The sequence below is a fragment of the Pelobates fuscus genome, chromosome 5 (genome assembly GCF_036172605.1).
Source record: "Pelobates fuscus isolate aPelFus1 chromosome 5, aPelFus1.pri, whole genome shotgun sequence".
NCBI lineage: Eukaryota > Metazoa > Chordata > Amphibia > Anura > Pelobatidae > Pelobates > Pelobates fuscus.
Window position 1 is genome coordinate 242,190,422 of NC_086321.1, and position 14,738 is coordinate 242,205,159.

General features: G+C 33.6%; 1 long non-coding RNA gene across 1 annotated transcript in view; it reads left to right on the forward strand.

The window, feature by feature from the left end:
• The window catches only part of LOC134612784 (uncharacterized), a 915,097-nt gene that overhangs the window by 600,717 nt on the left and 299,642 nt on the right, over window positions 1-14,738 (forward strand). Inside the window, exon 4 of the long non-coding RNA XR_010090954.1 lies at window positions 6,968-6,993. This is a non-coding gene — a long non-coding RNA (uncharacterized LOC134612784). The remainder of the gene's footprint in view (window positions 1-6,967; window positions 6,994-14,738) is intronic.

Sequence of the window (14,738 nt, forward strand, 5' to 3'; positions counted from 1 at the left end):
GGTCTAGGATCTAAATACATTTTTGGTAGCTGATGCTAACCCTATACCATAACCCCCTAATGTTATAGCAACCATAGCTCTAACCTTTTTCCCAGTGTTATTGTTGCTATTGTGACAATTTACACAGCTTGTGATCCTGTGCTTTACCAGCCAATGTCTAACTTGCCGCTGGCTACCATTTTTTTAAGCAGACATTATTGGCTGCCTGACAAAAAATACCGACAAGGTTGGGAACCTGTTGGTAATTATAAGCCATTACAAACCACCAGCTTTCATTAATCGTGCCAGTTTGCAAATGCTATTTACCAAAAAGGTTGAAAAGAAGCTTTTGATGTTTTCTATCAACTCCTTACCGTATATAACTGCTGCAGACATTCCTAGAAAAGTGTGCTGCTTGGGTAAAAATAGGAATATAAAGCAATGTCCTACAAAAAAAAGTTATTTTATAATTATTATTTTTCTGCAGCTGTATTGTGTATTATGTGATGACAGGACTTTTGAAAAGTTTAAAGGTTTAACCCCTTAAGGACACATGACATGTGTGACATGTCATGATTCCCTTTTATTCCAGAAGTTTGGTCCTTAAGGGGTTAAAACCCTCAATTCAATTTAAGTGCTACTTCTAAAGATTCATTTTCAACCTGCAAGCACCCTGATTCAAAAGGGTTATACTAAGCAGCTGTTTTGGCCAGAGGCATGTTACAAATTCTTGCTGCAGCAATTGCATGTGTTTATCTTATATACCGTTTACATGAGAGCAGAGGATCTGCAAAGCAACAGAAAGGCAATTACTCTGCTCAGGTCTGCTGCTCACTGGTAACAGCCAGCATATGGTAAGGATACATTTAATGCAGTTACCCAGATAAAACAAGACGAACAAAGAAAAAGGAAACACATATATTCAATAAACAATGCAAGGGTGAAGCAAAAAGTGTAATGGTTGGTTGACGGTGTTTTGGGAAACAAAAGAGTTTGAGATTTACTGTGCCTGCTACTATTGTTCCTGCTATAAATATTACAAAGTATAATACAGTGACAGCATTATATTCACAGGAATATTACTGTATGAAGTTAAATATCTGTCTTTCTGCCTGCCGCTTAGTCTATCTATTCATGTCTGTTTGTCTATTTTTCACTTTTTCATCTCTCCCTCTCTGTCTGTCTATCTATCCATCCATCTCTCTGTCTTTTATGTCTGCTTATCTTTCGATTCCTTGTGTCTCTATCTCTGTCTGTGTATCTGTATTGTCTGCAATGCTTATTAATGTTTTTGCATGTGTGCTGTTTGTGTTGTTTTGTCAACAAAATATCAAACTTGCTTCTCAAAACCACTAGCAATGGATTAAATCATTGTATAATTTATGCTGACAGTTCTATGATTAATTATAAGGAGGTATGATAAATGCCCACTGTTAAAGGTCCAACATTTCTGAATTTCAGGGTCTACCTTGAGAATATATGTAATTATTAGTAGCTTCTTCTAAGAATTAGGCTCTTGGTTTGCGGGGTTTTAATGAGAGTTTTGGCCATAAGAACAATTCCATAATTACTAAAGGAAGCGCCATATACTCTCCTAAAAAATACATTATGTTGTTGTGTAACATGCTGTTACATAGACTTGACATTCTACTATGTGCTACACCATAGGTATACCTTCCACCTCTTGTGTTAATGAACAATGAGTCACAATGGGACACTCCACTGCAAAAATATAAAAAAAAAATATAAAACAATATTTTTTTTATATATATATATCCCCCCCAAAAACATGCATGTGTTGACAGCCAGGGGGGTGTAACAATGTTGATTTATAAAAGTCACAATTTATATTGAAATCTGTGCATGGAGTGTTCCTTTAACAACATTCAATACTATAGACAATCATTTATAGCACCATTGTATTCTGCAGCACTTTCCAATTAGATGAAGACCCTGCTCAAACCTTCTTACAATCTATATGGTAACTTACTACGTACCTGGGTTCATGCTCTTCTCGTTTTGCTCCTGAGATCTTAATATACTTTACTTCCAACCCTGTTTTTCTTCAATCTGTATGGTAGGCAGATATATATTGTTTATGAATAGAAACAAGTAAAAGACGGCGCTAAAAATTATTATTAGATATATACATATTGTTAAATGTCTTGCCAAGGACACTCACTGGTAACCAGGACTCAAAACCCATGTTTCCAAATTCTAAGCACATGATGCAACCGCTGCTCTAACCAACCATTATAAATCTCTTGGCTTCTATGTGCATTTGCATATTAAAATAAACCGGTTGCTTCTGGAAAGAAAGGGAGACATAATTGAGCTCCACCACTCAAATATATAAGTTTTCATGGGTTAGAGTGGAGAAAACAATATTCACTCACAATTACATAACCAATAGTACTAGTGTGCTTTAGATTAAGAGAAAGCATGTCAAGCAATTTAGTTTGACCAGATTTTAGAATCTGAGCATGATCCTATGCTGCTATATTGCATGAGCTTTGAATATTGCATTAACAGAACAAGGCCAGCTCGAAATAAAATGGAAAACACAAGTCAATTTGAATTTATTGTTTTCTATTATGTTTTCTGTAAAAAAGAAATCTAAACCAATTGTTTACACAAGTTAATCTGAACACAACAGGAGGCTTTATTTAAATGCAATGGTTTGTAATAAACCCATTGGAAATAAAGTATGGAACAGCAAGGCATTCAATCAGTAAAAATGTTTTATGGATTTTCCGGGTGATAGGCAGTTCTGAGGTTATGTATCTTTTCCAAATTAGAGGATTTGTAGTATGTTTCTCTAATTCAACAATCCCGTGTGAAATTGATACTAAAATTTGATATCCTCCGGATGAGTCTATTTTCAGAACGTGCTATATCTTGCAGGGTTCCATGCCCTTGATGCTCCTTGTATCTTGAATCATCTTCTGTACTGATGAATACTGAAAACACAGATTAATTTGCAAATAAATATGTTATACATACCATAAGAAATAAATACATTATGTTAACAATGAGCCTAAAAAATGGATTCTTGAGAATTTTGAAACGTAAGTAAGTTTAAAACTCTAGAATCACTGTGTATAATATATGTATACTTTAAATGTTCTGCAAACATTCTATTTACTTGAGTTTCTCAGACTGTCTTTAATAAATACATATTTTAATCAAATGGTTGATGGGTTGGGATACTTACCAGTACTGTGTAACACAGAATTACAACTAAAGCTGTTTTCTAATGTGAAAATAAGGAATAATAGGCATCAATATTAAAAATAATGTTCTATCCCCCTGATAATATAACAAACAGACAAAAACTTTTTCTATATCTACATATAATTCCATTCAAGTACATGTATTATTATTACTTTTGTTACTAATATTAAAAATAAATGTGTATTTTTAATGATCAATACATTTTAACTGAGATTCCATATGCAGTTGAGTACTTTGGACATTGTTTTCTAAATTGATATGCTTAATATAAAGGGTTTGTGGGATTTCAAGAGAAATTTTCATTTTTATAAAACAATTTATTAACACCCCCTAGGTATCACATTTCCTTCCTCATTCATATTGTAGTTTAAAATGGAATGGTTTCGAGTGTGGTGATTCTATGATTCTTTATGAGTTGGTAGTTGCTGGTCCTTTTAAATCACAACCCATGCTTTGGTTAAAAAAACAGTGTTTAACCCCTTAAGGACCGGACTGTTTTTGCAATGTTGAACATTTGCGACCAGGCCTCTTTTTACACTTTTGTGGTGTTTGTGTTTAGTTGTTTTTTTTTTTCGCTCTATCCTTTACTGTTCCCATGCAAATTATATATTGTTTTTTTTCAGGACAAAAAGGGCTTTCTTTACATACCATTATTTATATAATCTCATGTAATTTAATTTTAAAAAAATATGATGAAAAATTAAAAAGAAATACATGTTTTTTGACTTTTACTTGAAAAATCTTTTACTCATCTACAAAAGCTAATGAAAAAAACTGCTAAATAGATTCAAAATTGTGTCCTGAGTTTAAAAACACCCAGTGTTTACGATCTTTTTTGCTTTTTTTGGCACGTTATAGGTCTATAAGTACAAGTAGGATATTGCAGTTTCAAAACATACATTTTTAAAATGTATCAATAGTGACATTGTAACACTATTATCTGGCATAAATCTCTGAATCACACCCCACATGTACACGTTTTTTTTAAAGTAGACAACCCAGGGTATTCAATATGGGGTATGTCCAGCCTTTTTTAGTAGCCACTTAGTCACAAACACTGTCCAAAGTTAGCGTTCATATTTGTTTGTGCGTGAAAAACGTAAAAAACTAAATTGAACGCTAATTTTGGCCAGTGTTTGTGACTAAGTGGCTACTAAAAAAGACCGGACATACCCCATTTGCAATACCTTGGGTTGTCTTCTTTTGCAAATGGTATGCCATCATGAGGGTAATTCTCATTCCTGTGCTACCATACGCTCTCAAAAGCAACGTAACCAACCTGGCAATTTTCAATGTAAAAATATTTGACCCATTTTTGTGACCCTGTAACTTTCAAAAACGCTATAAAACCTATACATGGGGGGTACTGTTATACTCGGGAGACTTTGCTGAACACAAATATTAGTGTTTCAAAACAGGAAAACGTATCACAACAATTAAATCATCAGTAAAAGTGCTGTTTGTGTGTGAAAAATGCAAAAAAGTCACTTTCACTGACAATATAATCGCTGTGATATGTTTTACTGTTTTGAATCACTAATATTTGTGTTCAACAAAGTCTCCCGGGTAAAACAGTACCCCCCATGTACAGGTTTTAGGGTGTCATATAAAGTTACAGGGTAAAAAACAGTGCTAGCAAATTAAATTCTCTGGACTTTCAGCCTGGGTTGTCAGGCAGGTCCCTCAAATTGCAATCAATAAAATAAAAATATTTAATTATGTAAAAATATTACATAAATAAGCACGTAGAATTGAAATATATATATGAATATGCATATTTATATATTTGAAGTATACGTGTAAATTTATATAATTATTTATGTAATTTTGTATATGGACATATGTATATTCCGTATTATTTTTATTTATTTTATATATATATATATATATTGATTGTATTCCTACTATATTCATGTGTCATTTTAAAAGGACCAGGATGGGTATTGATCTTATTTATTAATACCTCAAATTATTATTTTTTTCGAACCAAATGATAAAGCAACCATTGATATAGCATTTAAATAATAAAAATAGACTGCTGAAAAAATGATTTTAAGATGGTTTCCTCATACTTGTACATATAAGCATTGGCGTATGAGGGCGCCATAGCCGCCCCCATCGCCGTGCCAGTCTTCTGAATGTAGTATTTGTTCTCAAAACAAAATAATTCAAACTTAATGTTAACCTCAGTACTTCCAATAGGTATTCTACATTTGGTCTTTGATAGTAAGAAGAGGAGTATATTAATTCTCTTACTGCCTCTATCCCCTCCTCATGGGGGATCACGGTATAAAGACTGGAGACGTCCAAAGTTGCCAAAAGTATATCCCCATCTGGTAATTGTAGTTGCTTTAAAATTTGAATTAAAGAGTCACTATCATGTAGGTAAGAATCAATGTGTTTAATGGGTTCCTGTAAATATTGATCAATCCATTTCCAATAATGGTTCCGGGATGCCCCCTATTGCAGAAACTATAGGTCTGCCGGGAGGTGACACAATGCTGTTTCTGTTCCTAGAACTGTACTCTACTACACAGAGATCTCAGATGTCCTACCTCGAATTTGCAGAAACCACTCTCCCAACTTTCAGAACATCCTCGAGAGCTCTTATCACAACTGAGACTACTACTGCCTTCACCTTCCACATCCTTTCTAGCTAATCTCACCTTCATGGTATAAGATCACTGCCGTTTTTCAATTCTTGTCAAACCATCACAATGTCAGGTTGCTTGTCCAGTACTTTTTGCCTGGATATTGATGACACTATAGCAATGCCGTAGTGTTGCTGTTTTTATAATAATGGCAGCATTGCACTGATTTTGTACTGATGTTTTTTAAGTTCAATATTGTTTTTTTTTTTTTTTAAAGTTTCATAGATACAGAGACATTACTAATTTGCCAAATCAAAACCACTCTGTAAAGTTGTAAAGAAAACATACTGGTCATAACTGAAGGTGACAGGGATCAATGCATTAACAATTATGAGTAAACATGGTACAAAATGAGTTTGTAGAAGCATCTCTGACTTACATACATCACAGCACATGATACCGTGTTTTTACAATACTGCTAGAGTAAGGGTAAGGATAAAAAAATTGTTAGATTAGGTATTTAGCATTCTAGATTGTTATAGTATGGTGGCCTAAAGTTAGGGAGGAAGATACAATTATAGTTAAAATCGAGGAGGCTTAGGTTCAACTGGGAATAATGGCTGGGGCTAATAATGAGTTATAATAAGCTATAATGAGAAGGGGTTAGCTTTTAGGAGGGTTACTGGTCTTAAGTCCAAGACCTCTAATCTACTGGTCTTAAGTCCAAGACCTCTAATCTAATTTAGCTACAGCTAAACCTACTGCACATGATATACTGTGCCACCAAATATTGTTACATCCATATTTTAATGGCAACATTAACAATGATAATATTTAAAAATAATATTTTTAAAAAAATGTTTTTTTTTTCATTTTTAATCAAAAGCTAGAAAAATCCTGAAGAGTATTTTTATTTTTTTTGGCTTAACGTGTGTTTCAGTATTATATATATATTGAAGTATTGTACAGAGCTGTTGAATAGGATGACACTTTGTAAAAATAAAATAATAACATGGTAAATTGTTGTGTTTTTTTTCTAATATCTTATTTGTAAATATGTAGTATACTAAGATAATATTATTATTTCATACATGTCATCTTGTTCAATTGATGCTATAACTATTTATCCTAAAAAAAATATTTATTTTCTTTGTGTCTTACAGAGCGTGCTTCGGAAGTGATTCTAAATGTAAGTTTCTCAGAAATGCTCTTCTCAAGGTTTGATGAGAACTTTAATACCATTTCAAGCGCCGATTCACATAGATGAATAGATGGAAAGATAGATGAGACAAGTACAAAATGTTATAGGAACAATAGGTTGATGAGGACCCTGCTTGAAAGAGCCAATAATCTAGATATAAATCTAGATTATGATAACCATGTAGTTCCAAATTAAGAGCATGGTGTTTATATTATTTAAAGTTAAATTAAGTAACAGATTTGACTAACCAGATTTCCTGAAAAACTTGATAACTGATATTGTACATTTTGCACATGAAGTGTACAGAGCACATCAATAATGTACATAAATGGTTTTAAATGATGATATTCCATGAATTCTGCACATTAAACTTTGGCAGAGCTCTGTGCATAGACACCTGTGATGTGCTGTATTACATATCTGTCTTTCATGCCAGAATGACATAACCCCTTTTTTTTGTTTTCATGCATCAATGTTATGGCTCCAATGCGATCACCCCCATTCTTCATCTGTTATGGTTTTATGCTTCTCAATTTTGGTATCTATTCCTAGTTTGCCTGGTACACAGAAAAAAAAGCAAATGTGATATACTTAGATTTATTCAGTATAACAGTTTAACCATCAGTACTACAGAGTTACACGTACATGTTCTTAACTTTTTCTTTTTTACCTATTCCTTATATGCTGCTGAATGTTCATTGACAATATTCTAATAGGTTTTCCCCGCATTCAGGTGTATGGAATACAATCCTTTAAAATAGACTTGTATGAGAAAGAAATACACATAGCTGGTATGTAAATAAATCATGAGCACAATACCATCATATGTGGTCCAGAGGCACAACTAAAATAACCATGGATTGGTTAATGGTATTTACCAGTCACCCAAAAACCTTTTCTTTATTTATAGAACCAAGGTACTTAAAGGAACATCATAGGGTTAGTAACTCAAACATGTATTCCTGACCCTATAGTGATAAAAATGCAGTTTATCCCCCTCACCTCCCTTTAATATCTAAAAATTCACTTTATATCCAGCCCCGCACAGGTCTGCCGGCATTAGCCTGACATCATCAGAAATGATGATCTCAGCAAATCACAATTCTTTATCATTGTAAAGTGTTGGATTGGCTGAAATTGTCAATTCTGATAATCTGAAGGAGGCGGGTTGGGGGGAAAGAGCCAAATGCTCTGCTGGCCAATCAACATCTCTATGGGGCAAGTTCAACGTCTCCATGCAGAACGTGGAGATGCTGAATGTCAGTGCTGCACACTTCCTGACCCATAAAGCACCTCCAGCTGTAATGAAAAGGCAGCGTTTACATACAAATGCCTGCAGGGACAGAGTATACTTACCAGAACAACTATATGAAGCTGTAGTTGTTCTGGTGACGATAGTGTCCCTTTAACTATTTAATTCAAGAGTGTTTTAAATTAGGGTGGTATACAGTGCATTCTGCTTATTTAAGAAGAAGATGAGCCATCTTTGCTATGAAAAAAGGATGTCAGTGCTTGCAGAGGTGAAAAAAAAAAAAAAATATATATATATATATATATATATATATACACATATCAATATGTTTAATGTGTAAAGGAAAGCAATATTTTTCTCTATTCCCACTTAATTTATATTCCTATTTCTTGTCAAGTCCTTGCTACATTCCTTTAAATTGAAATCCTGTCTTCAAAGCTCTCCAATAAGTCAATATATATATATAATAATTAGATTATAGACTGGTCCGTTTATTTCCATTTCACTGTCAGAAATAATGTTTTTCCCAAGTAAGACGACAAATTTGCTTTCCTAATAAAGGTCACTACTGCAGATTCACACAGTGACATACATGTTTATGCTTTATACACGTTATATGACGAGTAGACACATATTTCTTGCTGTGATGGCAGATAAGAACCAGTTAGCATCTGTTATTCCCAATTTTAAAAAATCTAAGACATATTTCACTAATTTGAATCAGTCTTACACACATTTCAGACATTCTCAAATTTCCTTAGCATTTACTATTCCTTAGAGAATTACTTGTTATAAAACTTGTATTTGCTTTTATGCATTAGCTTAGGGCAGGGGTGCCCGAAAGGTTGATCCCCAGATGCTGCAGAACTACAATTCCCACAATGTTTTGCAATCCTTTAGAATGGCTTTAGAATGACAAAGCATCATGGAAGCTGTAGTTTTAAAACACCTGGGGATATACCGTTTGGGCACCCTGGCATAGGGTTTTCCTAAGAGGTTGATTTAAACATGTCTACTTAGCCAGGTGGGTGTCACCTACATCTCATAGACAGGGTCTAACAAAGGCTGAGATGATTATCATGGGTTACTATATCTCTAGTGCAGAGTGAGCCTGCTGGCATTTCAGATCTTTCAATGGGATTTGTCTAAAATGCAACATTACAGGTTTTGTCTGTAAAGGCACATGTGAGCTAAAACTTGTTTGAGACCTTAGTGTGGACTAACCGTAGGGCAAGTTTTTGCCCATTCTCACAGTTTTTATATCTTCAGCATATAGCTGAAGTTGAGAGAAATATTGTTCTTTATATTGGACAAAGAAAATAAAAATAATTCAATTAATTATGTACTGAAAATAAGGACCTCAAAATGCAAAAGTCAATAACATCAAGTCATTGATAGGCAACATGCATCACTCAACTAGTTGTTCAACTACAAACCATATAATCCTGAACTACAAATTCCATGATCCTTTATTCAACCTGTGACTTCACCTGTGGTTTTTGGATAAACTTAAATGGGACACTATAGTGACTAGAACCAGTACAGCTTAACATAGTGGTTTGGGTGTCTATAGCCTGTCCCTGCGTTCATTTCAATGTAAATGCTGCCTTTTCAAAGAAAAGGCAGTGTGTACATTGCTGCCTGGACACACCTCTTGTGGCAGCCACTAAAGTTGTTTACTCTGCATGGAGACTTTACGTTCCCCATAGAGATGCATTGATTCCATGCATCTCTATGAGGAGATGCTGATTGGTGTAGCAACGCATTTTGCCTTGCAGGCTCAATAGCCTCCTAAAGATTTCTTATGGGAAAGCATTGAATTGACTGAGCTCATCAAAATTGATAATGGAGCCATGCATGAAATGCCAGCCACGGCGAGACTGGCATGGCATGGTACAAAAAGTAAGGGTAAAATCACCTTTTGAGAGTGATCAAAGGAGACCAGGGATCTAAACAGCCACACAGGTACTATAGTGTCAGGAATACATGTTTGTATTCATGACGCTATAGTGTTCCTTTAATTTCACTGCAGTTATATTCAACAAAGGACACAATGCTTACTGTAATTGTTAGGGACCCACACATTTATTGTAATTGTATTAAATATCTAGTACAACCAATCTTTAAGTATAAGGAAAAAAAACTGCATAACATATTGAATTTTACAAATTACTATTTATATTATATTTTGGAGAGTTCCCCTTTCAAGGTAGCATTTGTGCAATTAAGATAATGGTTTATGCTGCAAAAAGTGTTTGCATTTGTCATACTTTTTAAAGTTAGTTTACCATAGACAATAAGGTACCAGATTTATTATACAGGAAACTTCTTCTGACATTAGCTGCAAAAGATTATTGCACTCAGTACAATTTTTGCTCAGTTTTTCAGCTCTGAGGCTTTGATGAATGAATCTGTGTTTTTAACTTGAGGATTTGCATCAATAATTAAGTTAAAATACAAACTACCTTGGATAGTCCAAGATCGGTATGATATTGAGCATTACCTTGAAGCTTAGGGTCTCCTACGGTGGATGACAGCAGAGATCCTTTAAATGATCTATTAAGTGCATTATGTTTTCCATCTTTCTTCACTTAATATTTCATGAAGTACTTTGAAGTCAGTAGTATAGGATGGATTGTGCTGCCTAAGGTGCTTGACTTACAGACATTATATTACTGCAGCTTCCGATTTGTTGAACAGAGTAGGTGGAATGCTTTGAAAATATGTGCATAGTAAGGTCAAATAAAATATTTGGTTTTGTGTTGTAAGATATAAAGAATATAGGCAAAATAGTGCTTATGCATCTCTAAGGAAATTGAATTGGCATATGTATTGATCAATGTTTAACTGCTGATTCAATAAACTCAGCAAAGGGTCCACTAAAACAAAAGACAAGACTAGAATATATAAACAGGGCAGTGGCACTAGCTTATTAAAATTGCCAAAGATAGTGTAACATATACCAAAGAAACACTACTGCTCGCAAGAACCTACAGGCCTTGAAACAGTTAAAAACTTAAAATGGTGGAGATTCTTATTACATCAGCAGTTTTAGACATAGTATGACTAACGCTAGTCTGTTGTTGGGTTTCTTGAATTTCACACACATTAACCAAACAAATGATCAAATAAAAAAATTAAAAATAGTCTGATTAAACATAGATCAGGAAACGGTACCATTACACAACCTTAGTTGAAGAGTAAAAACATTATAAAATACATTTTATCGATGTAGATAATAATTGTATAGAGTCAAACTATTTAACTTGTAACTTTAAAGCTTGTTAACTTGTTCATTTGAACCGGCACTATTTGGAATGGGTCAGTAGTTATGGTTCATTTTTATATAGGTATATGATGCTTTCGAAAGGGAACATAAATACAATATGAAATGTAATTATGAGAAAAATAAAAGCAGTAGCAATGAATTAATCATACAGACAGTGATAATAGAATATATGATCCATGATTTAATAACAACAAATTATATGTGCATATCATTTGATGAGTTGTGGCTTGATTAAATGTTAAGCATGTGTGATGTTGATGAGGATATAGAATGAGAAAAGTAAAAGGGCAAATCCTGCAATGTAATAACTACAGTGCAAACATTTTAACGCTTAATGCTTACAAATAAGAAAAGATGCAAAAAAAAAAAAATAAGAATTGCAGCAAGGAAAATTAGTACTCAGACATGTTGATGAGTAGAAACTATTTGATGAAATCTGATTCAATGGTCAGTGGTTATGGTATGATTAAAGAAATAATGTGTTCTCATTGTCAAGGTAATAGAAAGAAAGTCTATAATAGTGCAATAGAGCTGTAGTGCTCAAGGGTCAGTAAAATATTTTGTAAATTATTTTACTCACTCACTATAAGGCTATAAATGTTCGTCATTAGAAAATTATTTTTCATTTGCTTTTTTTCTGTTTGATGGTGCAAATGGAAAGAATTGTGGATGTTAACATGATTATTTTTAAAGAAAATTAAAAACAGCTTCATCTAGATGTTTCATCCTGTAATATTTTATGTGATGATTGATACGTTTGTAGAGTATATACTAAGTTGTAACTGTAATTCCCTGTAAAGCAGCAAACTAAAGCACAGACGATAGCATGAAAATACAAGCATAACCTCTTTCCATCTGGATGAGAAATAATTCCATAGAACCCACAGTCCACAAAGAAGTAAAAAAAAAGCCACACAAAAAGCATTAAGGCCTATTAAACTGTAATGCTTATTTTAATGAAAGCATTTAGTATCAGAAGAAAAAAAAAACCAACACAGTGAAAGGATTATAATGTCACTCTTCAATCTGCAAAGCTATGTTCTCTTTGTAATTATAGTACACGCTGTCCATTTCAAAATTAGCAATATCATTTTGAGCCAAGTTTACTTTGTATATTTGTTAGACTAATTTATTCAATCTCCAATTATACTGAGTAGTGATTTTCTGAGATAAAGAATTGACTAGTATCATTTAGATTTAAAGAAACAACCATGCATTCAAATCAGTAGAACTGGTTAAGACGTGTGACACTAATCTGTTTTTAACATTTTATGGGCAATGGCCAATGCAAGAGCAGTTGCTATTTTAAGTAAAAGTGATACATAAGAAACAATCCACATGTAAACCTATTAGTGTTTTTGGATATTTAAAGGAGCACTATAGTCACTTAATTACTTTAGCTAAATAAAGCAGTTTTAGTTTATAGATCATTCCGCTGCAATTTCACTGCTCAATTCACTGTCATTTAGGAGTTAAATCACTTTGTTTCTGTTTATATAGCCCTAGCCACACCTCCCCTGGCTATGATTGACAGAGCCTGCATAAAAAAAAAAAACCTGGTTTCACTTTCAAACAGATGTAATTTACCTTAAATAATTGTATATCAATCTCTAAATTGAACTTTAATCACATACAGGAGGCTCTTGCAGGGTCTAGCAAGCTATTAACATAGCAGGGGATAAGAAAATCTTAAACAGAATCTTAAACAGAACTTGCAATAAAGAAAGCCTAAATGGGGCTCTCTTTACAGGAAGTGTTTCTGGAAGGCTGTGCAAGTCACATGCAAGGAGGTGTGACTAGGGTTCATAAACAAAGGGATTTAACTCCTAAATGGCAGATGATTGAGCAGTGAGGCTGCAGGGGCATATTCTATACACCAAAACTGCTTCGTTAAGCTAAAGTTGTTCAGGTGACTATAGTGTCCCTTTAACACTAAGCCTCAGAAAAGCACCCATTTAACCTTGATAATCCTCTCCCTCTTCCCTAAAATAGATGTCTGAACAAGCTCTCTAAAGGCTAGCAAAGTATTATGTAGTATAGTAAAAGCTGGCTAGGCAAAAATATTTACAACAGTCATCTAAAGCATAGATTCATGTTGTGAAGGTGCAAATGTATAAATACTTAACCATATAATGACTTGTGATATTCAGTGCTACTGTCATATTCTCTGCTCTTAATATTTGTAGATATCTATAAGAAACAAGTAACTTGCATTATATAAGGGACTCTACAATTGTGATGTGAATGTAGAATGTTCTTTATTGATTTACAAATATTAAATAGTCTGCAGAGACAGTTGAAATTGCAGTCATAGTTTACAGATTAAAAAAATCGTATTCTGCCAAAGCTGATAGCAGTTGTACCACGGCTGCTATCAGCTTACTGGAAGCTCTATTCACAGAGTTGGATATGGGGTCATAAAACATGCATGCATTACAATACAACATACAATCATTGAGCATTGTTTGTAACATGTACATGTCATGTGGATGTACCCTGCACAAATATTTTATTTGGTTCTGGGGCATTAGTTTCATCTTGTAGCATCTTTCAGTGAAGGGTTGAGCTTGGAAATGTTGATTTGTTTGTGTTTTGTGTTTTTTTTTTGTTTTCTTTAAATTGCTGCAGTTGTGTTCAGGGAGCTGTGAACAGCAGACTTACTTGTATGATAACATGTGCAAGTTATCCTTTTAGAGTCCCTTTAAAATGTACGTGGAACTTCATGACCCTCTGTTATCTTGTTCTTGATCACAATGTCATCTTCTTTTCTTTAGAAAATATGCAGATCACAGTAAGCTAGCGTGAAGGAGGATAGCTTATGCTTTAGTGTGTCCTCTCAGAAAAGGAAGCAGAGATAAAATAATATGTAAGGATTTTAATCAACTTATATAGAAGGACTCTAACCAAGTGTATATTTATATATATTGTAACTCTTAGCACTCTGTTTTATATTGCTAGATTAAAGTAAGTTCTTATATATATATATATATATATATATATATATATATATATATATATATATATATATATATATATAAGAACTTACTTTAATCTAGCAATATAAAACAGAGTGCTAAGAGTTACAATCAACAAGTAATTGTAACAAGTAAATAGTACTAAACTTGATTGTAAGCTATGCCCAAACATCCATTAAAACAATATGTGTGTGTTCTACAACCCCCACAACTTTAT